Below are 22,037 nucleotides of genomic sequence, written 5' to 3' on the forward strand. Positions count from 1 at the left end.
TCTATGGAGGGGGTGACTATAGGAACGAACGTGTCCAGAACTCCCACAGAAGTCAGGCCCAAGTCCTAGTGATCAGTACAAGAGCTTTGTGGTCAATCTTCCTGGTCTCCACTAGAGGGCAGTGGTGACCCGGAGCCTCTTCTCCGGGTTCAGATTGAGCAGTTTGGGACGCGGGACCAGCAGGGAGATGTCCTGAGGCCCCCTGTCCAGAGAGAAGGCCCAGAAGGGAAGAGACTTGCTCGTAGTCACCCAAGGGAAGAACTGCCACCCGTCCCGGGTTCCTGGGCTCTCCACGGTGGGGCTTGGACCGGATTTGGGGTGGGGAAGACAGACACACCATGAGCGGGTGACAATACCCTAACAAACCACAGACGGGACAGGGGAGCAGAATCAGGGGGTCAAGGACCCGGGTAGAGCCCCCAGGAGCCTGGATCCTGAGGCCTTGCTCGGAAACACTTCCATTTATAACGTAGCACCCGAAAAAAATGTGTATTATCACACGAATCACGTTTCTTTCTGAATACAAACGTCATCGTCCTCTGACTTTAAACTTGATGCCCTCGGAGAATACAGAAAGAGCACAGGAAATGTCTAAGTGCCTGGCCCCATCACGGACGCCCACGGCAAATGTTCCGTACTCCTCTGTCCACGCTCTGTCCCCTAAAGTGCGTTTTCAAAAGCAAAAGCGGGCCTCAGCCCTCCCTCCATAATGTTGTGAAATCCCTTCCTCCGGCCTTGGAGAATAGTTGAGGACACGTTCACAGTCACCGTTTATTCTGCCACCAGCCGTGGTCATCGTCCAGACCTTCCTACGGCTCGGCTCGCCCCCCAGGCCGGGGCGGGCACAGCCCCTGTGACGAATTCAGAACCAAGGTCAAGTCCTTGGGGTGGACTTGGGGTCCTGCCCAACTTCCTTTTCAGAGATGGAGCTGCTGATGGGGTCCACCCTGTCCTCCGCCCCGCCCGCGGGCCACGGCCTCTTCTTTGCCTTGTTGACGTCCCCTCAGCTGGCCCAGCCGCGGCTCTGGAGCCGGCTAACTCACCCCAGAAAGAAACAGACCAAGCCAGTCCGTTTAATGTAGAGCTTCTGGTGCCCTTGGTCCTGGGGGTCCGGGCCTGTCAACACCTGTTTGTTTTCTAGGATCTTCTAGCTTCTGGGTCGTCCACACTCGGGGGGCTCCTGCCTGCCCCCTCAGGGCCACCCCTCCCTCACTGCGTCACTCACACTGGCTCCTCCATGGGCAGGAGACTCGCCTTGAAGAGGACCAGTCGCTCAGGCCCCTTCTGGGCTAGCTGGGTGGCCCGGCCAGCCCTCAGGGCCACAGCGGGCGGAAGGAAGGTGCTCCTGTCTTTATTCTCTATAAGCGAGATCGCTAACCCGGTCTTTAGAAGGGTAAGACAGCAAGGTCAGGTCTGGGCGCCTCGTTGGCTGTGAAGTGGACTCTGGGCTCCACAGCGCCCGTTCCCTAGGCGACAGGACTGACACATCTCCTCCACACCAAGGACACCCCAGTGGATGGAAATGGGGCCCCCTGCTGAACCTGACAACAAGCTCAGGGGAGGCCTGCGTGGTGGCCTTGCACACTCAGGGGCCTAAAGGAACCACACAGGAGGGTCCGGCAGTCAGACTTCCTACGTAAACGCAGTTCCTGGTGGGGAGCCACGTCCTAGGGCGGGACCCTCCCTGACAAAGGTCCCTCTGTACAGCCACTGAGCCTGTCTGTGGTCTTTTTTCGCATCTACAACAACATGTCTTCGGAACATCATGGGGATCCTCTTTTCCCAGGCCCCTCAGGGCACGATCGCCCCAGAACCCCTTCCCGTTCTCTTGTTCCCTGAGTGAGTACCGTCTCCGTGAGCTGTCGATGCCCCTCGTCAACCAGCCTGTGCACACCCGTGGAAAAGAAGCCTGTGTCTGCCGGTTTTATTTTATCCGATCCCAGCGATTCCCCCGCTCTGCCTTCTCCCGCCCCCTTAACCCATCACCCGTGGGTTCCATGGAAGCCCCCACGTCTTCCCCTTGGCTTCTGACCTGTAAAATAAGTGGCGAAGCCGCCATCTTCTCCATCCGCTGAGATTTCCTTCCCGGCAACTGTCCTCTGTTTGGCTCCGATAAACTTATAAGAATTCTCTCCAGTTTGGACGTTTCTGGCGGGCACCCCCTGCGCAGGACCCTGAGCCCAGCGACGCTAGGTTCCCGGAGGCGGAGGGAGACTGCCGGGGCTCGCAGAGCGGGCTCATGTGCAGAGAAAGCGGAGGCGTCCTCTCGGCCAGGACCGTGCGCGGGAGCACGGAGGAGCCTGGGTCCTGCGGTCTGGCAGGTGGACGGCTTCCTCCGTGACCATGACCCACGGGGAGCGCCCAGCCCGGCCCCTCTCAGATCGCAGGTGGGGGCACTGAGGACCAGCGAAAGGTGTGTATTGCTTGCGATGGAGCTGGGGTTAGAATTTCTGGGGGTCTCACCCTGGCTGGGTGGCTCGGTGGGTTCAGGGCACTCAGCTGATGTGCAGAGGTTGGCGGCTTCGATCCCTGGTCAGGGCACACACAGGAACAGAATGATACTCCCATCTCTCTCTTTCTTCCTTTCTCTCTAAATTCAATAAATAAAATATAAGAATAAATATGTAGGGTTCCTGACAGCTCAGCCTCACAAGAGGACGGTCTCTTCAGCACAAGAGACTTCAGTGGTGGGAAACCCCACTGTGGGACCCCAGTGTGGAGACTTCCAGGGGTAGGTTCTGTCCACGGTGCTGGACCCCTCGGGGCCAAGGTCTCCCCACCGGGATACGGGTCACTCGGTAGACCTGCCTGGGGGGGGGGTTGAAACCAAAGGGTGCAGGGGAGACCTGAGCAAGGCACTCAGCCCCCGAAGGCCCTTGACCTGTGGGCGGGCCCCTTGAGGGGCACAGTCTGGGACTGAACCACCTCCAAGCCCCCAGGCCTGGCCTCCCTGGCCAGGTGACCAGCACACCCCCCTGGACCCTGAGTGGGGTGGGGTCCGCAGGCCAGCCTAGGCTGCCCAAGACCTGAGGGGGCCTCTGGGAAAGTCCAGAGCACCAGGGCTTGGCAGCCCCCCCCCCACGTCCCCACTAGGCCCAGGGAAGCAGAACACCAGCTCAACCCCTGCGGGAGGCCCACCAGTGAACCGGAGAGCCCCAGCATGTGGCCAGGCTTCCCAGACTTCCCCAAACAGCCGGCCATCTGGCCCTACTAGGAAATCTCTCCCCTTTCAGCGGACGGCAGTGAACTCAGGAGTCTGTCAGCCCCACACCAGCGGCCCGGGGGGCAGCTGTCACTGCGGGCTGGTGACAGAAATGTGAGCGCCAAAGACCAGAGGTCCTGGAACAGCGGCACTGACAGGTAAGCAAGGAGGACTTGCGAAAAGAAAGCCCAGGTCCCCGGCCTGGAGGGACAGTGAAGGGATATGACAGCCAGCTGCCAGCAGGGCCGTGTAGAAGTATACTCCATGGTTCTTTGATTAAAAGCACCACGGAACCGTGCATTTAATCAAAGAACAGTGTCAGACGCTTTGTACCGCATCCATCCATCCGTTCGTCTGTCCATCCATCCATCCGGCCATCTGTCCATCCGTCCGTCTGTCCATCTATTCGTCACATAGGGAAGCAGAACTGAGTGGGCAGCTCCTGTCCAGCTTTTTCCGCTGTCAGCCGAACCAGCGGTCTCTCCATGACAGCCCACGTCACGTCTCATGGCTGAGAGTTAGAATCACCAGGATGCCTGACAAAGATACACACACCTGGTGTGTGTGCCTGGGCGTGTGTGCACACTTGTGTGTGTACATGTGTGGGGGGGGCACTGTTCTGAGCCCTTAGCATTTATGTCCTGTATTCCTCACACTGATGAGGTAGGCCAAGCATCTGTTGTTCTTAGAACTCAACGATGAGGAAAGGGAGGCACAGAGAGGTTAAAAGACTCGCCTGACGTCACACAGCCAGCGGCAGAAGCAGTGGCCCTGTCCCTGGTGGTTCAGGGGGCTCTTTGGAGGGACAGGGGAGGCGGTATTGGTCCCAGGACTCCGTCCGCCTGTCTGAACAAGCAGTGGGAGGAGCGCCAGGAGCAGGGGCGGCTCTGAACAGGCAGTGGGAGGAGCACCAGGAGCAGGGGCGGCTCAGAACAGGCAGTGGGAGGAGCGCCAGGAGCAGGGGCTGCTCAGAACAGGCAGTGGGAGGAGCGCCAGGAGCAGGGGCTGCTCAGAACAGGCAGTGGGAGGAGCGCCAGGAGCAGGGGCTGCTCAGAACAGGCAGTGGGAGGAGCGCCAGGAGCAGGGGCGGCTCTGAACAGGCAGTGGGAGGAGCACCAGGCAGAGCAGGGGCTGCTCAGAACAGGCGGTGGGAGGAGCGCCAGGAGCAGGGGCTGCTCAGAACGGGCAGTGGGAGGAGCGCCAGGAGCAGGGGCTGCTCAGAACAGGCAGTGGGAGGAGCGCCAGGAGCAGGGGCTGCTCAGAACGGGTAGTGGGAGGAGCACCAGGCAGAGCAGGGGCTGCTCAGAACAGGCGGTGGGAGGAGCGCCAGGAGCAGGGGCTGCTCAGAACAGGCAGTGGGAGGAGCACCAGGCAGAGCAGGGGCTGCTCAGAACAGGCGGTGGGAGGAGCGCCAGGAGCAGGGGCTGCTCAGAACAGGCAGTGGGAGGAGCACCAGGCGGAGCAGGGGCTGCTCAGAACAGGCAGTGGGAGGAGCACCAGGAGCAGGGGCGGCTCAGAACAGGCAGTGGGAGGAGCGCCAGGAGCAGGGGCTGCTCAGAACAGGCAGTGGGAGGAGCGCCAGGAGCAGGGGCTGCTCAGAACAGGCAGTGGGAGGAGCGCCAGGAGCAGGGGCGGCTCTGAACAGGCAGTGGGAGGAGCACCAGGCAGAGCAGGGGCTGCTCAGAACAGGCGGTGGGAGGAGCGCCAGGAGCAGGGGCTGCTCAGAACGGGCAGTGGGAGGAGCGCCAGGAGCAGGGGCTGCTCAGAACAGGCAGTGGGAGGAGCACCAGGCAGAGCAGGGGCTGCTCAGAACAGGCGGTGGGAGGAGCGCCAGGAGCAGGGGCTGCTCAGAACAGGCAGTGGGAGGAGCACCAGGCGGAGCAGGGGCTGCTCAGAACAGGCAGTGGGAGGAGCGCCAGGAGCAGGGGCTGCTCAGAACGGGTAGTGGGAGGAGCGCCAGGAGCAGGGGCTGCTCAGAACAGGCAGTGGGAGGAGCGCCAGGAGCAGGGGCGGCTCTGAACAGGCAGTGGGAGGAGCACCAGGAGCAGGGGCGGCTCAGAACAGGCAGTGGGAGGAGCACCAGGCAGAGCAGGGGCTGCTCAGAACAGGCGGTGGGAGGAGCGCCAGGAGCAGGGGCTGCTCAGAACAGGCGGTGGGAGGAGCGCCAGGAGCAGGGGCTGCTCAGAACAGGCAGTGGGAGGAGCACCAGGCGGAGCAGGGGCTGCTCAGAACAGGCAGTGGGAGGAGCGCCAGGAGCAGGGGCTGCTCAGAACGGGTAGTGGGAGGAGCGCCAGGAGCAGGGGCGGCTCAGAACGGGTAGTGGGAGGAGCGCCAGGAGCAGGGGCTGCTCAGAACGGGTAGTGGGAGGAGCGCCAGGAGCAGGGGCGGCTCAGAACGGGTAGTGGGAGGAGCGCCAGGAGCAGGGGCTGCTCAGAACGGGTAGTGGGAGGAGCGCCAGGAGCAGGGGCGGCTCTGAACAGGCAGTGGGAGGAGCGCCAGGAGCAGGGGCTGCTCAGAACGGGCGGTGGGAGGAGCGCCAGGAGCAGGGGCTGCTCAGAACAGGCAGTGGGAGGAGCGCCAGGAGCAGGGGCTGCTCAGAACGGGCGGTGGGAGGAGCGCCAGGAGCAGGGGCTGCTCAGAACAGGCAGTGGGAGGAGCGCCAGGAGCAGGGGCTGCTCAGAACGGGTAGTGGGAGGAGCGCCAGGAGCAGGGGCTGCTCAGACTTGCCGATGGTGGCAGGTTGGTAAGAAACTAGTAAAACTCTCTGGCAAGTGAAGTGAGGAAACTGAGGCAAATGACTGCACAGATGGCTGGAGCAACAGCTGAGCAATGAACAGCCAGCTCACGAGACCCCACCCTCCCTTACAGAAGATGCCTGAGAGCAGGTGGTCTTATCACCTTAGTGGGGGGGGGGGGGGAGGTAACAAAAACCCAACCAGAGCCGGACTAGTCCGAGACAGAGGTCCAACCAACCAACCAACCAACCAACAGAGAGTGACCCTAAACCCCATTATACGCTCGTTTTAACACATCAGCATTCTAAGTGATGGCCCGGAAACCTAACGAATGTTGTTGAGATTTTCACTGGGGCCCACCCTAAAATTCCTGCCTGCAGAAGACAGATAAAACCCTCCGGACAAAGGACAGAGCCTTCTTCGAGCATGCCTGCACCCCCCCTCCTCAGGCGTGTACTTGGCTTCTGTCCTAAAGTGGGAGGGTCTCAAGGAGACTGGTGCCCAGGGGAGCAGCGGGCAGCTCTGCCCCCCTGCATTCACCCCTGATCCGGTCTCCAGGGGCCCTTCCTCTGCCTCTCTGTCCGACACTTTAACAAACTTCCTTTAACTTGCTCCTAGACTCATGTTTTGAAATTTTTCCTGCATGAGTCCAAAACCCGGAGGTCGCCTGACAGGGTGAAAGGTCCCGGCCGGCTCGGGGCCGGGCCAGCCTCCAGGACTGCCCACGTGGCCACGCTTCCCGGCAACGTCGCCACCGGGACCCCTGGGTGACCCATTAAAAGTCCAGATTGCTGGGCCCTGTAACTTGAAGGGCACCCCAAGGTGACTCACTGTGAGCAAGTTTAGGAACCAGTCTCTGTGGACAGCACACAGAGACCGGCCCCCGTGGCTGTCCGTGCACTCCGCACGTGCTCAGCGAATGCTTGCCGAACTCCCAGCCGGCTGCCCCCGAGGCCCAGCTACAGAGACCCAGCCCCGGGAGGAAGGGAGAGAGCTCTCCCCAGCCCAGCTAGGGGGAGGCCCTAGCAGCTTCCCCAGGGCCCAGTGTCTCTCCCCTCTGGGAGGCCTGCGACCAGGGCCTGCACCTGTTCCAGATGTCGGCCAGTCATCTGGAACAGGGTAGGTGGGGCTGGAAGCCGGCCAGCCCACCTGCTGCGGCTCTTCCCAGCCCTGCTCGGGAATGCCGGCTCCTGGGAGATGCTGGCTGGCTCTGGAATGCTGACCAGGAATGCTGACACTTCCCAGATAGCTGATAAGGAGGAGAAAGGTCACGGAGGAGCCAGCCCCTTCCTGCTGGGGCGGGTCAGCCACTGGCACAGCCAATGACCCAGGCCTAAGGCTCAGGCCGACTGATTGGAGCTGGAGGGCTGGGCTCCCTGAGAATGTGCGCCTTTGGGCCCCAGCTGTGTGCTGGGCAGTGGAAACCCTCCTGAGGGGCCTGTGAAGTGTCTGCCCCAGGCAGGTAAGTTCTAGACCCCCGAGCTGGACCTGTCCCAAGAGGGAGCCCCATGCTGCAGCCCCAAGCCCCATGCTGGGTCACCTGTTGAAACAGGCGGGGTACGCCCTCAAACTTGCCTGGCCAGGGCGCCAAAGGGTTTCGGAGCCCGGGGAAGGGCCAGCCTGCTGTCCCCATTTCTGAGAAAGGGGCTGAGAGCCCAGTGGGTGGAGCTGGATGTCCTCAAGGTGGCAATTGGAAGGTAGGGAGGCGCCTCCCTACTGTTCGGGGGAACTCATGAGGGCCGGGGTGGCAGTGGGCCCAGGGGTCTGGTAATGGCTGGGCGGCTAGTACTGCCCGCCCCTCTGAGCCTGGCCTCCCAGTCTACAAGAGGAGAGTGCTGTGCTGGGACGCACAGTGTCCACACGCGGTCAGCGAGGGCCATGCCCTCAGCAGGGCCGTCCAGCCACCATGCAGAGGAGCCAGCATCCTGGGCTGGGCGGCCTGGCCGGGTCCTGGCTTCCCTACCTGTCCTCCCTAGAGGTCTGCATGAAGGTGGGGTCTCTCCCTTCCCCAGCCCCCATCCAGGTCCCTCAGGGGCCAAGTCCCTGAAGCCCTGAGCACCACCCCTCCTTTCCTGGGGGTGGGCCTGCGAGCGGGTTTGCAGCAGGGAGGAGGTGGTGGCTGAAGGTGGGTCTCCGCCCCCACAGTCTTGGGACCAGGGATCTGGACTTTGCTCAGGCTGGCAGGGGTGAGGGGACAGCTCCGTGGCCCCAGGAGAGGTTGGCTGCACCTCTCAATTTATCAGCGTGCCCAGGGAGCCCGGTGACCACCTCTCTCTGTCCCACAGGGGCTGCGGGAATCACTCCCAGTGCGTGTGGCCCCAGACAGAGTGTTGTTTCTAAGATTTATTGACCCAATCTTTTATTTATATCAGATAGACTCTGGGACCTTTGGGTTATAATCTAATAGAGGGTCCTTTGGCCCTTCGACACATGCCACCGTTGTGGGGTTCCATTTATCACTCGGTCATCTACTCCCTTGCTTCTTTGCCACCACAAGCCCGGCTCATCTTGTATACCTTCTGGCCTGGCCCTAGAATCAGTCGTTTCTCCCAGAGTCCTGATTTCCGTTGTTGGAGAGTGCTCTGAGAAACCCCAAGACCTCTCTTGTGTGTTGGTTGTGCGTGTCGCCACCTGGGTGATGTTTCTTTTTTTAAAAGATTTTATTTCTCGATTTTACAGAGAAGTAAAAGTCAGAACTATCAACTCATAGTTGCTTCACTGTAGTTGTTCACTGATTGCTTGTTGTATGTGTCTTGACCGGGCAAGCCCAGGGTTTCGAACCAGCGACCTCAGTGTTCCAGGTTGTCGCTGTATCCACTGCGCCACCACAGGCCAGACTGGGTGTCTTTTCTTTTAAGACCTCTCAGCTGACAGAGCCTGGAGATACAAGAGTGTATACTCACCTGTGCATATATGTAGCTATAAGTATAAAGTATACTAACCTATAATGCATATCTGTAAGTTAGTATATATATGTACCTAACTCCTATATATACATACATACATCCAAAGTATGCTAACCCATGGATACACTTATCCATGTATACACATGTATCTAATAAGTATCTCTATTTGTAGCATTTGTATCTATAGTAAGTGAGCCATCAGTTCACACTGATGTCTTTGATACATTGTCACGGGGACCACAGGGGTGGGTAGGATCGTTCCAGCCTCCCCCCCTTGATTTCCTGCACCTCCCCCCACTCCGATAGGGACATAGCTGGTTCCACCACCCACCCTTACTTAAATGTCCATATTCCAACTTTTCAGTCCAGGTATAGAAGGGAGTAAGGAATTTGTAACCAGGCCCCGTGGGGAACAGCATGGTCAGCTAGAGCCCAGGGCGCCCTGCGGTTCCATTCGTCCTCGGGCTCACAGACCACCGCCCACGGCCAGGGCTGCTGGGTGGCGGCCCCCTCCTCTTCAGGGAGGCTGCTGCGGGTTCACTGTGTTGTCACTCTTTGTGTCCGTCCTGGATACAAAGGGCAGACACCCTCTCAAATGCAGGAAATTCTCCCAAGTGCAGACACCCTCCACCCTCCTCCAAGTTTTATTGGTGGACATTAAGGTTCGTGCTTTGTGCTGTTCAGTCGAGTGTCTTTTGACAAGTGTGGAATGTTGTGTATTCACCATCACAGTGCCAGGCAGAGAGCTTCCTCACCTGACGAGAGCCCTCGGCCCCTCCTCAGCCTCCCCCCCTTCCCGCCACGGCTGTTCACTTTTCTACCCTCCCCTGGGGTCTGTTCACAGAGGCCAGCACAGGTGCCTGTGTCCTGGCCCCCCAAGGACAGGGAAGGTGGCCCACTCTGCAGTGTACTCCTTCCCACGTAACCCGGCTCTGGTCTTTCCGTGTGGCTCAGAGAACCTCCTCGCTCTTTCTCTGGGCTGCTCGCTCTGCAGTGGGGGTGGGGGGTGGGGGGTGGGGGCGGCGTGAGTCACTCGACACCTGGGTTCTGTCCAAGGTGTCGCTGTTATAACAAGTGTCCACACCTCCGTCGCCCTGCCGTCTAGACTTGGGACTTCCTGGAGGTGGGGCTTCTGGTCAAAGGGTGAACCCCACGTGCGGTTTTATGGCCACTGGGTTGGCAAGCGGCCCTCAGACTGGCCCGGGCACTGCTCCCCTGCAGCTACGGCCGCCAGGTGCTGCCAGGCGGGGAGGTGACGGAGGGTCTCGGGCTCACTCTGCCTGTGCGGTTGCGGAGAGACTGAGCATTATTTCATGTGTTTTAAGGCGACAGGCAGAGGAACCGACTGCTCCTGGCCCTCCCTGTGTTTCTGCAGAGCTGTGATGTTGTCCTCTGACTTGGCCTCCAGGCCAACGTCTCAGGTGCAGTTTGACTAAAAATAGCTGCTGGCAGAGGGGCCAGGTCCAGCAGGCTTTGAACCGAAACCAGCAGTAATCTTGTTTGTTAAAAATTAAAAGACTGAGAAAGACACCAAATCCCAACTGAAGTGCATCGTGCAGGACACGTGGCCAGCCCTCCCTGTCCCGTGTCCCCGGACTGAGGGCTCCGGGCAGAGGGCCTTCCGATTCAGCCACGTCCTCGGTGCCCAGGCTCGGGTCAGGCACAGAGCAGGGCTGCCAGGCTTGGGGCTGGGCAATGCTGCTAGTTCCCAGCCCTGCTTCCATTGAATAATAGTGATCATAATATCACTCCTTTGTGGGGCCCTCCGCTCCACGCCCTGGGGGCTGGGCCGGACTGATACCTGCCGGGGACCAGCGCAGCTAGTAATTCCAGGTCCTGAGTGGGAACGGCACGGAATTAAGAAAATAAGTTTAAAGAGAAAAAAAGGTGGGCTCCAGAGGACTCCCTGCAATGCAAAAGATAGCTTGCAAAAGGTGTCTCCACCCCCCCCCCACCTGCTTTATTTATAGGGCAAAGTGAAGTCATTAGCAAATCAAAGAGATCATTAAAACAAAGTCACATTTCCAAGGCATCCCAAGAATTTTCCCAAGTGCAGAAACCCTCCACCCTGCATAACATCTTAACTTCACAAAACAAAGAATTAAAAGAAAACTGCCTCCAGTCTCTCCCAGGGACATGGAGGATAGGATGGATAGGACAGGAAGAGTAGAAACAATCCATCCAGCACCACAACTAACACGGAGGTGTGGAGAAAATCTTAGCCTTTAGCAACTTAACCAAGCAAGTGAGGTGAGGAGTGGGGTGGGATGAGTGCAAATACTCAGCTTCGTAGCCAATATGAAGGCGTGTGTGTGTGTGTGTGTGTGGCGGGGGAGAGCTTAGCCTCTTGCTAAGCCTCAAACTGCAAGGGCTCTGCCACTTACAGTCTCCCACAGATACCCACGGCCAGAGCTCCAGAATCTGTGCGCTCCCTCGCCATGCGACACCCCAGCTCGTACTGTGTGGGTCAGTGTGGGTGTGTGAGGTGCATGGACCCCAAGTGGCCTTTCTGTGAATGCAGGAAGACTGTGCCAGGGACAGGAGGTGGAGAACGTGCCCATCCCGCATTGGGTGCTCTAGCCACGCCCCACCCCGCCCCCCATGTGACCCGGGAGACCTTGCAGCTGACAGACACTGGCCTGGGAAGGATACCTGCGTGCATGTCAGCCTGACAAGGGGCTGCCACTCGGGCTCATCGATGAGGCTGTGACCCCGGCTTCATCTCCAGCCTTACGGTCTGAGGGCAGAGAGCACAGGACCAGGCCCTGTCCATACACCCGGCAGGTCTCACCAAACAAGGCTGGGAGAGACCAGAGCCCCTCCCAGCTGTGTGAGTGCCCCCAACCCAGCTACCCCCCCACCCCAGGAAGAGGGTGTATGACTGGAAAGGGGCTGAAGGAAAAGGGACAGAGTTGCTTGTGGCTTTGCCTGATCAGGGGCACAAATTACCCAGGGGTCTGCTCCTCTACATGTCTGTTCTGTGTCCCCAGGGGCTTGGTTGGACTGCTCCCCCCATTGCTGGTACCTCTCTGTTAGTCATGCAACAAACACTTGTAGAGTGCCCAATCAATGCCCTTGCGGGACTCATGGCTGTGAGGTGCTCTCGGTTTAACCAAGGGGCAGCCTAGGTAGAGGCCCCAGTTATAGCATGCCTGTGGTCAGGGCTCTCAGGAGCTGGGGGCGTTGGGGGGCTGACTTGTCCTCGGTCAGCAAAGGCCTTGGGGGGGGGGTAAAACCCGAGGGAGGCCCACGGAAGGTGGACAGGAGCTGAGCTCAGAGGCTGGAGGAGAAGATCAGCGGAAGGGCGATGTGCAGAGGCCAGGGCCGTGGGGGACATGGGGGAGTCAGGAGCCCAAGGGTGGGCTCCGTCAGGCAGGGGCCTGGGCCTGAGCAGGTGGGAGAAGGAAGGGCCAGAAGGAAGGGTGCCCATTCCTGGGGTTCAGGGAACGGAGGGGAGCTGGGTGATGGGGGGCAGTGTCCGGTCCCCCCCCCGAGGGGAATGCCCTCAGGTCTGAGAGGGCGCGCTGGGTTGTCAGCGTGGACAGGTGGCCGTGGAAGTCCCCGCCGGCACACTCGTGTCCGAGAGGTGTGGCCTGGGGGGTGGGGTGGGAGGAAGCGTGGAGGCAGGAGGAGGTGTTGGGAGGGAGGGTGTGGCCAGCAGGGCGGGAGTGTCCACAGAGAGGCCAGTGAGGGAGGAATAGGAAGAGACCTCTGCGTTCAGCAGCGTAGTGGGTGCTGCTGGCCTCGACAGGACGGTGTCTGGGAGGGTGGGTGAGGCCGGCCCGGGTAGGGAGGGATGTGGGCGGTCAGGGTAGAGGCTCTGCAGGTGGGTGTTGGGGGAAGGGAGCGGAGGGGCAGGGTCGCACCCCCTGAACCTGCTGGCAGCAGCCCGAGGATTGACCGCATCACCGAGGTCCTGGCATGGCCTGCGGGGGACCCTGGGGACTCCTGTGGAAAGTCCCACTGAGCCCTCCTGACCCCACTCAGCCTGCAGTGACCTGGGCCTGGTTTCCAGGGAGATGGGCAAGAAAGACTTCCACTCCCCAGCGAGGCCTCTGGGGGAGTGTGTGCTCGGCTGGGTTAATGTTTGCACGGGCCAGGTTCAAAATCCGCCCCCTGGTGACTGGGCTCCGAGAATGTCCAGAACTCCAGGAAGGGGGGGAGGGTCCCACACTGAGTCAGGAGGACCGGGGTTTGGGGAACGAGGGCCAGTGGCGTTGGGGTGTCCCTGGGGCTCATTTTAAGCCGAGGTGCTCTCAGGCTCCTGGGGAAGGGGCAGTTGTGCGACACACCCTCTGTGTCCCCCACCCGTGTCCCCTGTGCACTTCCTCCCGGCCACCCGTGACCTCCCGCCTGTCCCACAGTGTGAGACGTGACCAGACGGACGTCCCAGCCCGGGCCTTGTGCGCTGTGTGGGCCATAAGAACAGCCTTTAGTGCCTCTCTGACCCACCCCCCAGGACCCACGTGCCTGATTTGAGGTGTCTGGGAGGGGGCACCCCTGCTCCGAGGGCAGCCTCTCGCCGCCCTGACCGACCACCCGGAGGAAGGAGCGCTCTCCGGAGGAGTCCCTGACACACACAGGCCCGGGATCCTGGCCAGCTGTCCCGGCTGCTGCGTCAGCGCCCCCCCCCAAAGGGCCACACTTGCCGGACAGCACGGGACAGAGGCCCAGCCCAGGCACAGAGGAAGTGCTGACCGCTTCCTGGAGTCCCGCGACCCGGCCTGGGGTGGCCATCGGTCATCTGGAGAGCCTGGTTGTTTGTTCCCGACACCCTTGTTTTGCACAGAGCCGTGTTTGCGCTCACGGGGCCTCGCGCGCTGCTCACCTTTGATGGGGGGCGCGGGGGGGGGGGTTCGGCCGGAACAGCAGACCTGCGGAGCCCGGCGGGCACAGGCCCCGTCGCTCGCCCTCGGTGTGGCGGCCCCAGCTGGCGCCAGGCTCTAGCTAGAGCTTCTGTCTCTGTCCCCGAGAGGCATCCCCGCTCGGACTTGGGGCGGCCAGGAGCCAGCGGGAAAGGCCTCCCCAGGCCGATCCTGCCCCCAGTTCCTTAGACCTGGGTGTGGCTGAGGACCGGGCTGCCGCCTCGGGAGGCGGTGACTGTGTCTGTCTGTCTTTCTGGGGAACTGCGTTCGGCTGGGTCATAGCTGCATTTCACAGATGTTGAACCGGAGACCAGGAGAGACAGAGGGGTGCCTCAGGGTGTGGAGCCAGGCCAGGCGCGGGCTTGGTCACCAGGCAGGACCTGGCTGGGCTGGGAGCCGACCTCTCAGAGCCGTCTCCGTGGGACCTTGGCGGAGGGACTCAGTCCTCCTGGGTCTCAGTTTCCCCATTTGTAAGCCTGAAGCGCGTTGTTATCCAATCACCTGCCTTTGGCCCTGCTCACCATGACACACGGGTGACGGAACTACCTGTGTTCAGGGCCACAGCCGTGTCCAGCAGGAGGAGGGAGGCGGGGCCCGGCTTCATTATGTCCTGAGCCAGCTTCAAGCCCAAGACGGTCAGCAGCTGTCTGGTCATCACTGCCCACCACGCCTGCCTTAGTCCACTCCCGGCTTAGACATTCTTGTGTCCTTGAACCTTATACACCCCAATTCCCAGTGTGGCCGGGAGCGCCCGTGTGCCAACCCCTTCCTGGGAAATTCCCCTCAGCCCTGACCCTCCTCTGGAGCAGGGCCCAGACCCGAGGCAGCCCCTGTCCACTGTGGCCTGTGTCTGCTTTCACGTGGTGATGACACAGGGTTGTGGCCGAGACCCATGGCCCCAAAAGCCCAGACACAAAGTACTCGCTGCCCCTGCCCTGGAATGACCACCGCTGTGGCTGAAGCTGCTGGACAGAGCCAGACTCTGGCCAAGTGGGCGTCGCCACCCTGGAGAGTGCGGCCCAGGACTCTCGCAGGCCTCCCCTGCCGGCTGTCACCTGGACACGGCTATGGGAGGCTGCGCCAGCTGCATGCCCGCGGCAGGGCGGGCCGGGTGGAGGCCCGTCTGGGGAGCTGTCCTGGCTGGCCCTGTCACCCCCCCTCCGCTGCCCCCCAGGAGAACACAGCCGGGTCTGGAGTCAGAGCTGTTGGGCTTGAAGGCACTTAGCGATCCCTGAGGTCTGGGGAGTGACGGGCCCACCCAGAGGGACTCGAAGGCCGGGCGGCGGGGGTTCAGAGCGGCCCGTTGCAGGAGGGCTGCGTGCGGGTCAGCCCCGTCCTCAGCCTCCCGAGGGACCCCTGTTGGGAAAGCCCTCCGACCCAGGGAGGCTCCTGTTCTTCCTCTGGAAGGCTGTTGGGGTGCTCTGTGCAGAGTCGGGGTGCATTCTGTGGAGCTGGGTGCTCTGTGCAGAGCCGGGGTGCATTCTGTGGAGCTGGGTGCTCTGTGCAGAGTCGGGGTGCATTCTGTGGAGCTGGGTGCTCTGTGCAGAGTCGGGGTGCATTCTGTGGAGCTGGGTGCTCTGTGCAGAGTCGGGGTGCATTCTGTGGAGCTGGGTGCTCTGTGCAGAGCCGGGGTGCATTCTGTGGAGCTGGGTGCTCTGTGCAGAGCCGGGGTGCATTCTGTGGAGCTGGGTGCTCTGTGCAGAGCCGGGGTGCATTCTGTGGAGCTGGGTGCTCTGTGCAGAGCCGGGGTGCATTCTGTGGAGCTGGGTGCTCTGTGCAGAGTCGGGGTGCATTCTGTGGAGCTGGGTGCTCTGTGCAGAGTCGGGGTGCATTCTGTGGAGCTGGGTGCTCTGTGCAGAGTTGGGGTGCATTCGGTGGAGCTGGGTGCTCTGTGCAGAGCCGGGGTGCATTCTGTGGACCTGGGTACACTGCAGAGTCGGGGTGCATTCTGTGGACCTGGGTGCTCTGTGCAGAGTTGGGGTGCATTCGGTGGAGCTGGGTGCTCTGTGCAGAGTCGGGGTGCATTCTGTGGAGCTGGGTGCTCTGTGCAGAGTCGGGGTGCATTCTGTGGAGCTGGGTGCTCTGTGCAGAGTCGGGGTGCATTCTGTGGAGCTGGGTGCCCTGTGCAGAGTCGGGGTGCATTCTGTGGAGCTGGGTGCTCTGTGCAGAGTCGGGGTGCATTCTGTGGAGCTGGGTGCCCTGTGCAGAGTCGGGGTGCATTCTGTGGAGCTGGGTGCCCTGTGCAGAGTCGGGGTGCATTCTGTGGAGCTGGGTGCTCTGTGCAGAGTCGGGGTGCATTCTGTGGAGCTGGGTGCGCTGTGCAGAGCTGGGGTGCATTCTGTGGAGCTGGGTGCTCTGTGCAGAGCCGGGGTGCATTCTGTGGAGCTGGGTGCTCTGTGCAGAGTCGGGGTGCATTCTGTGGAGCTGGGTGCTCTGTGCAGAGTCGGGGTGCATTCTGTGGAGCTGGGTGCTCTGTGCAGAGTCGGGGTGCATTCTGTGGAGCTGGGTGCTCTGTGCAGAGTCGGGGTGCATTCTGTGGAGCTGGGTGCGCTGTGCAGAGTCGGGGTGCATTCTGTGGAGCTGGGTGCTCTGTGCAGAGCCGGGGTGCATTCTGTGGAGCTGGGTGCTCTGTGCAGAGTTGGGGTGCATTCGGTGGAGCTGGGTGCTCTGTGCAGAGCCGGGGTGCATTCTGTGGACCTGGGTACACTGCAGAGTCGGGGTGCATTCTGTGGACCTGGGTGCTCTGTGCAGAGTTGGGGTGCATTCGGTGGAGCTGGGTGCTCTGTGCAGAGTCGGGGTGCATTCTGTGGAGCTGGGTGCTCTGTGCAGAGCCGGGGTGCATTCTGTGGAGCTGGGTGCTCTGTGCAGAGCCGGGGTGCATTCTGTGGAGCTGGGTGCTCTGTGCAGAGTCGGGGTGCATTCTGTGGAGCTGGGTGCTCTGTGCAGAGTTAAGGTGCATTCTGTGGAGCTGGGTGCTCTGTGCAGAGTCGGGGAGCATTCTGTGGAGCTGGGTGCTCTGTGCAGAGTCGGGGTGCATTCTGTGGAGCTGGGTGCTCTGTGCAGAGTCGGGGTGCATTCTGTGGAGCTGGGTGCTCTGTGCAGAGTCGGGGTGCATTCTGTGGAGCTGGGTGCTCTGTGCAGAGTCGGGGTGCATTCTGTGGAGCTGGGTGCTCTGTGCAGAGTCGGGGTGCATTCTGTGGAGCTGGGTACACTGCAGAGCCGGGGTGCATTCTGTGGAGCTGGGTGCTCTGTGCAGAGCCGGGGTGCATTCTGTGGAGCTGGGTGCTCTGTGCAGAGTCGGGGTGCATTCTGTGGAGCTGGGTGCTCTGTGCAGAGTCGGGGTGCATTCTGTGGAGCTGGGTACACTGTGCAGAGTTAAGGTGAATTCTGTGGAGTTGGTGCCCTGTGCAGAGCCGGGGTGCATTCTGTGGAGCTGGGTGCTCTGTGCAGAGCCGGGGTGCATTCTGTGGAGCTGGGTGCTCTGTGCAGAGCCGGGGTGCATTCTGTGGAGCTGGGTGCTCTGTGCAGAGTCGGGGTGCATTCTGTGGAGCTGGGTACACTGTGCAGAGTTAAGGTGAATTCTGTGGAGTTGGTGCCCTGTGCACAGCAGGAGAGGCTCTTGGAAAACCCCTCTGGCCGTGGGCCCAGGGCACAGCTGCAGGGACAAACAGGATGCGGGGTTCAGCTCGAGCTGTGGGGACAATGTCCAGGAGAGGAAATGTGTCCGGGCCGGTGTATGGATGTGGAGCCTGTCTGGGGCCTCTTCCAACACCGTTTCCAGCACCACAGGGCAGCAGAGCCAAGCATCTCGTGTTCTGCACAATCTGTGGTCGTGGGGTGTGGGCTGCAAAACCGTTTCCGCCTCACAGAGAGGAGACTGAGGCCAAGGGCAGGCCTTCCCGGGGGGTGGTCTCTGTGCCCTTGCCCGGCTTCTCTCTGCAGCCCCCTCCCACTGGGCCCTCCCTGGGCAGGAGATAGGCCAGCCCTGAGGGGTGAAGTGGGCGTCCAGGCCCGGGGACTGGTCTTCCAGACATGTCCCTCTTCCTCCACGGGTCTGGAGGGCTCCGTGCCTTTGCCCTGGGGAGGCCCGGACACTGGCGTCCATTACAGGAGCAGACGCCCAAGTCCGGCTGTGTGTGTTCTCTGGGCTTGGCCAGCTAGAGAATCCCCATCCAGTGAATTCTCTGGACGGCCCAGAGCCCGGCAATAGGCCATGCCTGCCCCTCCCGGGCGTGCTCTGAGCGAGAGGAGGCCGAGGGTGTGTGACCGGCACAGCAGCGCTGGTGTTCACAGTGGGCATGGGTGCCATCGGCAGGCCCACTCCTGCCCCGTGGGGCAGCCTGTGCTGGAGATGGGGCGCCCGGGGCTTCACCCCATGGAGAAGGCCAGAGAGGCAGCTGAAAGCCCGGGGTGCAGCCGGGGAGAGACGGGGTGCAGCCGGGGAGAGACGTTCCCGGTAGAGGGTGGTGTCGGCCCATCTGTGGACATCCACAGGCCCTGGGTGCCACTCTGGAGGGGCTTGGGCACCTGCCTCTGGATGGGGACAGCAGTGTCACCCAGAGGAGCCCCCGTGATATGAGACAAGTACGAGAAGGTCCAACCTCCCGTGCTGTGGACGGGGCAGAGGGTCCCGAGCACGGGCTTCAAAGGGGGCGGCAGAAAGCTGGATGGAGGACCCAGCGCGGGCGTGGACGGAGTGGACGGGGGACCCAGCGCGGGCGTGGACGGAGGAGAGGTGGGACGTGGGCGGCAGGGGCCCGCATCCCGGAGAGGCTACAGGACAGGCGCCCGGGCCCCGTGGAGGCCTCCCCGAGGCCCGAGGGGGCAGGCAGGAGCACCGTGGGGTGGCTGTGCGTGTGCCTGGAGTTGATCCGGGGAAGGACAGACAGGGGAGGGCAGACCGCAGACGGGACTGCCACGGCCTCACCCAGAAGCAGCTTCGCATGGAATGATGGTCTTCAGCCCAGGGACATCGCCCCCCGGGGACAAGTGTCTGAAGCTGGCTTCTGTGTGACAGCTGGGGCTGGCATCTAGTTGGTAGAGGCCGGGAGGGGGGCTGCTGAACCTCTGTGCCCGGCAGCCCTGCTCCAGACGTGGAGACTTCTCCCCCAGGCCGGCAGCCCCGCCCCGGGACGTGGAGACTTCTCCCCCAGGCCGGCACCCCGTGGTTGGAAACCCTCGCCTCTGGCTTTCAGTGTCGGTCAGACATGGCTCCAGCTCGCCTTGCAGTTGTCACTGGCCTTGGGCATGTCCCGTGAGCTCACTGAGCCTCAGTTTTCCTGCCAGTAAAATGGGCACATGACCACTTAATGTAGAGTCTCTTCCTGGTGTTACCAGGCCACACGTGAAGGTCGCCCTCCTAGGGCCGGGCTGGGACCAGAGCTCATGCCTGGGGAGGGGGGGAGGGCGTGAGAGTAGACCAGGCCGGGGTGGGGGCAGGGCTGTGAGGCTGGGGCGCCGACCCCAGATCAGCAGATCAGTAGATCAGTTCCTGCTTCTTGTGGAAGCTGACAGGAGACCCAGTCCGATCTCCCCAGCGAACAGGGCTAGATTCCCTGTTCTCAAACCAGGGGGGTCCTGGAGCCAGCCCGAGAGGAGGGACAGAGAGCTGTGGAGCTGGACCCCCACCTGTCCCCGGCCCACGTTCCATGGGGGGCGGGGCGGCGTGACGGAACCGCACCTGCGTCCGTGCAGGAGCGCACATGCGCGTCTGGGAGTGCTGGCACAGGCGTGCGTGTGAGCGTGCAGTTAGTGGAAGGGGAACAGAGAGCAGGACTGAGGTTGGCAGGGAGGCCTGGCAGCTGGCGCACTTCCCCAATCCCGGGGGCAAGGCGGGAGGGAGCCTGGGCCTCCTCCCTGGGCCTCCACCCCGGCACCTGGGGGCGGGCAGTGGGCAGGCAGGGGACGCCCCGGAGCTGGCCCAGGAAGGAGCATTAATGATCAGCTGGCAGCCTTGGCTGGGCCTGCCTCTCGCCACTGGCCCCGGGCAGGCAGGCGCGGGGAGGAAGTGGGGCAGGAAGCAGGGGGCGTTGGCCGCCGCTGAGCAGTCAGCCTGGCGGAGGGCGGCCCTGCGGGCTCGGGCTGGCGCAGACGGCCTTCGGGGCCGGGCCGGGAGGAGCCAGGAGCAGCCACCTGGCGTCTGCCGTCCCGGGAGCTGCCTCTGAGGAGCCGGCGCAGGTATGAGGGTGCTGGGACAGGCGGGGTGCTGGAGGGACGGGGGGTGACTGGCACGTGGACTGGCCGAGAAGGCCGTGCCCACAGCAGGGCCTTGCCAATAGGATCTAAGAATAGCCTCCGCCCTTCCTTTTCTCGAAGACTTCCAGACATTTTGGGATTGGGGGGAGCAGACCTGAAGCCGGGGGTGGGGGTGTCCTGGAAGGCCACGGGCCCTGTCGGAGCTCCAGGAAGGTGGCAGTGTGGTTGGCAGAGACGGTGCCCAGGAATGAGGTCAGGCTGAATAAAGTGCCATGGCTCCTGTGACCTCTCCTGACCTCTCCACAGGGGAGAGGAGTGAGTGTGTCCTGAGCCTGCGATAAGGGATTCCAGGTTTCCAGGTCTAGGGGGTCTCAACTAGGACCTCCCGCCCACTTGAGGTTGGCACCAGGTGCCCAGCCTGGGGTGGCACTGTAGCCGTGACCCGGCCACTCAGAGGTCACCACCCTGGGGCCTCTTTTCCAGCATTACAACAGGGTGAGTACCTTGACTAGGGGCATTGACCAGAAAGTGTTAGGGAAGGACTCAGACCCAGACCACCTAACACCTGGTCTTGCCCTGGGCACGTGGCTTGTGGACACCACTGACCTGGTCTTGCCTCCAATGACCCCTTCAAGAGTCTGGGACCCACAGCCCTGTCTGTGGCGATTTCCAACATTTTGGAGTTGGGGAAGCTCATGGCAGTAATGGCCAGCCGGGGAGGGCAGGGCAGTGTCCAGGAATGAGTGGTGCTGGCCGGCGGGCGCATCCAGGGGAGGGCAGGCGTGCGCTGGACTCGGACCCTCCTGCATTCAAATCTCACCTTTGCAACCTCGCTGAGCCTCAGACTGGCCCTCTGTGAAACTGGGCACAAGGACACCGTCCTCCAGGGTGTCCCGAGGATTGGAGGGTGGTGGCTGCTGTTAGGCAACGGTCCCGCCGCCGTGGACAGTGACGGAGCCTCCTGAGTCAGCAGCTGTGCCGCGTGCGACACGACAGCAGCCCTTTCCTTCTGAGTCCTGCTCACCACGAGCACCCCAGTGTGGGTGAGGCTGACCCGCTTCACGGCAGACACAGGGCGCGGGGTTCCGGCCCGAGGAGCGTCCCCCACGCGGGGGGCGCACAGCCACGCAGATTTACTGTCCCGGGCTGGAGGCCAGAAGTCTGAAATCAAAGTGTCAGCAGGGCCACCTCCCCCCACAGGCTCCGGGGGAGGCGCCTCCCGTCTCTGGTGGCTCCAGGGCTCGTGGCCCTGTCACTCCAGTCTGTCCTCTGTGGTCACGTGTCTACACTGTCCCTCCTCTTATAACTAGGACACCAGTCACTGGGTGCAGGGCCCGGCCTACTCCATCCAGTGTGCCCTCATCTTAACTTCGTCTGCAGGGCCCCTGTTTCCAAATGAGATCACCTTCTGAGAGGCTCTGGGGGACACCGATTTGGGGGGAGACACTGTTCGCCCCAGGACAGGGCGACCAGATGGCCCTCGAGAAGCGCTCCTTGGTGAAGTGGGCGCGGTCTGCCTGGGCCCTGGAAGTATTTATTTGTCCACCACGAGCCCAGTGACAGCTCCGACCAGACCCTCCAAGTCCCTTCGAGGCAAGATCGCTTCCGTCTTCTCCCCGTGTGGGACCCTCCCGTATGCTGAACGCCAGACGCACCCCAGGAGCGCCGTTCCTTTAACTCCTCCCTCCACCTCCTTGCGAGGCCGATGTTTTCATTCTCATTCTCTCGGCGTGTAAACTGAGGCACAGAGCAGTCGCCCCGCCCACTGGCCCCAGGCTCCCTGGGGTTGAGGCGGGGCTGGGCTGTTGTCCCCACAAGAAGCTGAGCAAAGAAGATCAAGGCTTTGAGGAAGAAGAGCCTTTGTGGGCAGCTCGATGGTGACCCGGCCAGCTGCCCTTTAGGGGACAAGGGACACCACCGAGGCTGCACCTCACCTGGACAGCCACTGCTGCCTGCAGTCGGGGCCGCAGGCCTCAGGCCGAGCGAGGCCATTTTAGGAACCAGCGGGGAGGGGACCCTTCTGTGGAGATGGCACTCACTTCCTCATGGCTGGACTGTCACCGGGAACTCTGGGCGTACAGTTGTCCTCGGCAGCCGGGTTCCTCACCGAGCGGGAGGGAGGCTCCCTGTGCTC

General features: G+C 61.9%; 1 protein-coding gene across 5 annotated transcripts in view; it reads left to right on the forward strand.

The window, feature by feature from the left end:
• The first annotated feature begins 7,244 nt into the window (after positions 1-7,244).
• SH3TC1 (SH3 domain and tetratricopeptide repeats 1) overlaps positions 7,245-22,037 on the forward strand; it is a 46,410-nt gene continuing 31,617 nt past the window's right edge. Inside the window, exon 1 of one of the 5 annotated variants that reach the window (XM_066280506.1) lies at positions 7,245-7,399. The gene's annotated coding sequence lies outside the window, so the exon portion shown is untranslated. Of the gene's footprint in view, positions 7,400-7,613; positions 7,635-11,544; positions 11,674-12,588; positions 12,611-19,766; positions 19,886-22,037 lie in introns of those variants that run through there. The other 4 variants (XM_066280509.1, XM_066280508.1, XM_066280510.1 and 1 more) reach the window with 4 other exon arrangements.

Source organism: Saccopteryx bilineata, chromosome 5 (genome assembly GCF_036850765.1).
Source record: "Saccopteryx bilineata isolate mSacBil1 chromosome 5, mSacBil1_pri_phased_curated, whole genome shotgun sequence".
NCBI lineage: Eukaryota > Metazoa > Chordata > Mammalia > Chiroptera > Emballonuridae > Saccopteryx > Saccopteryx bilineata.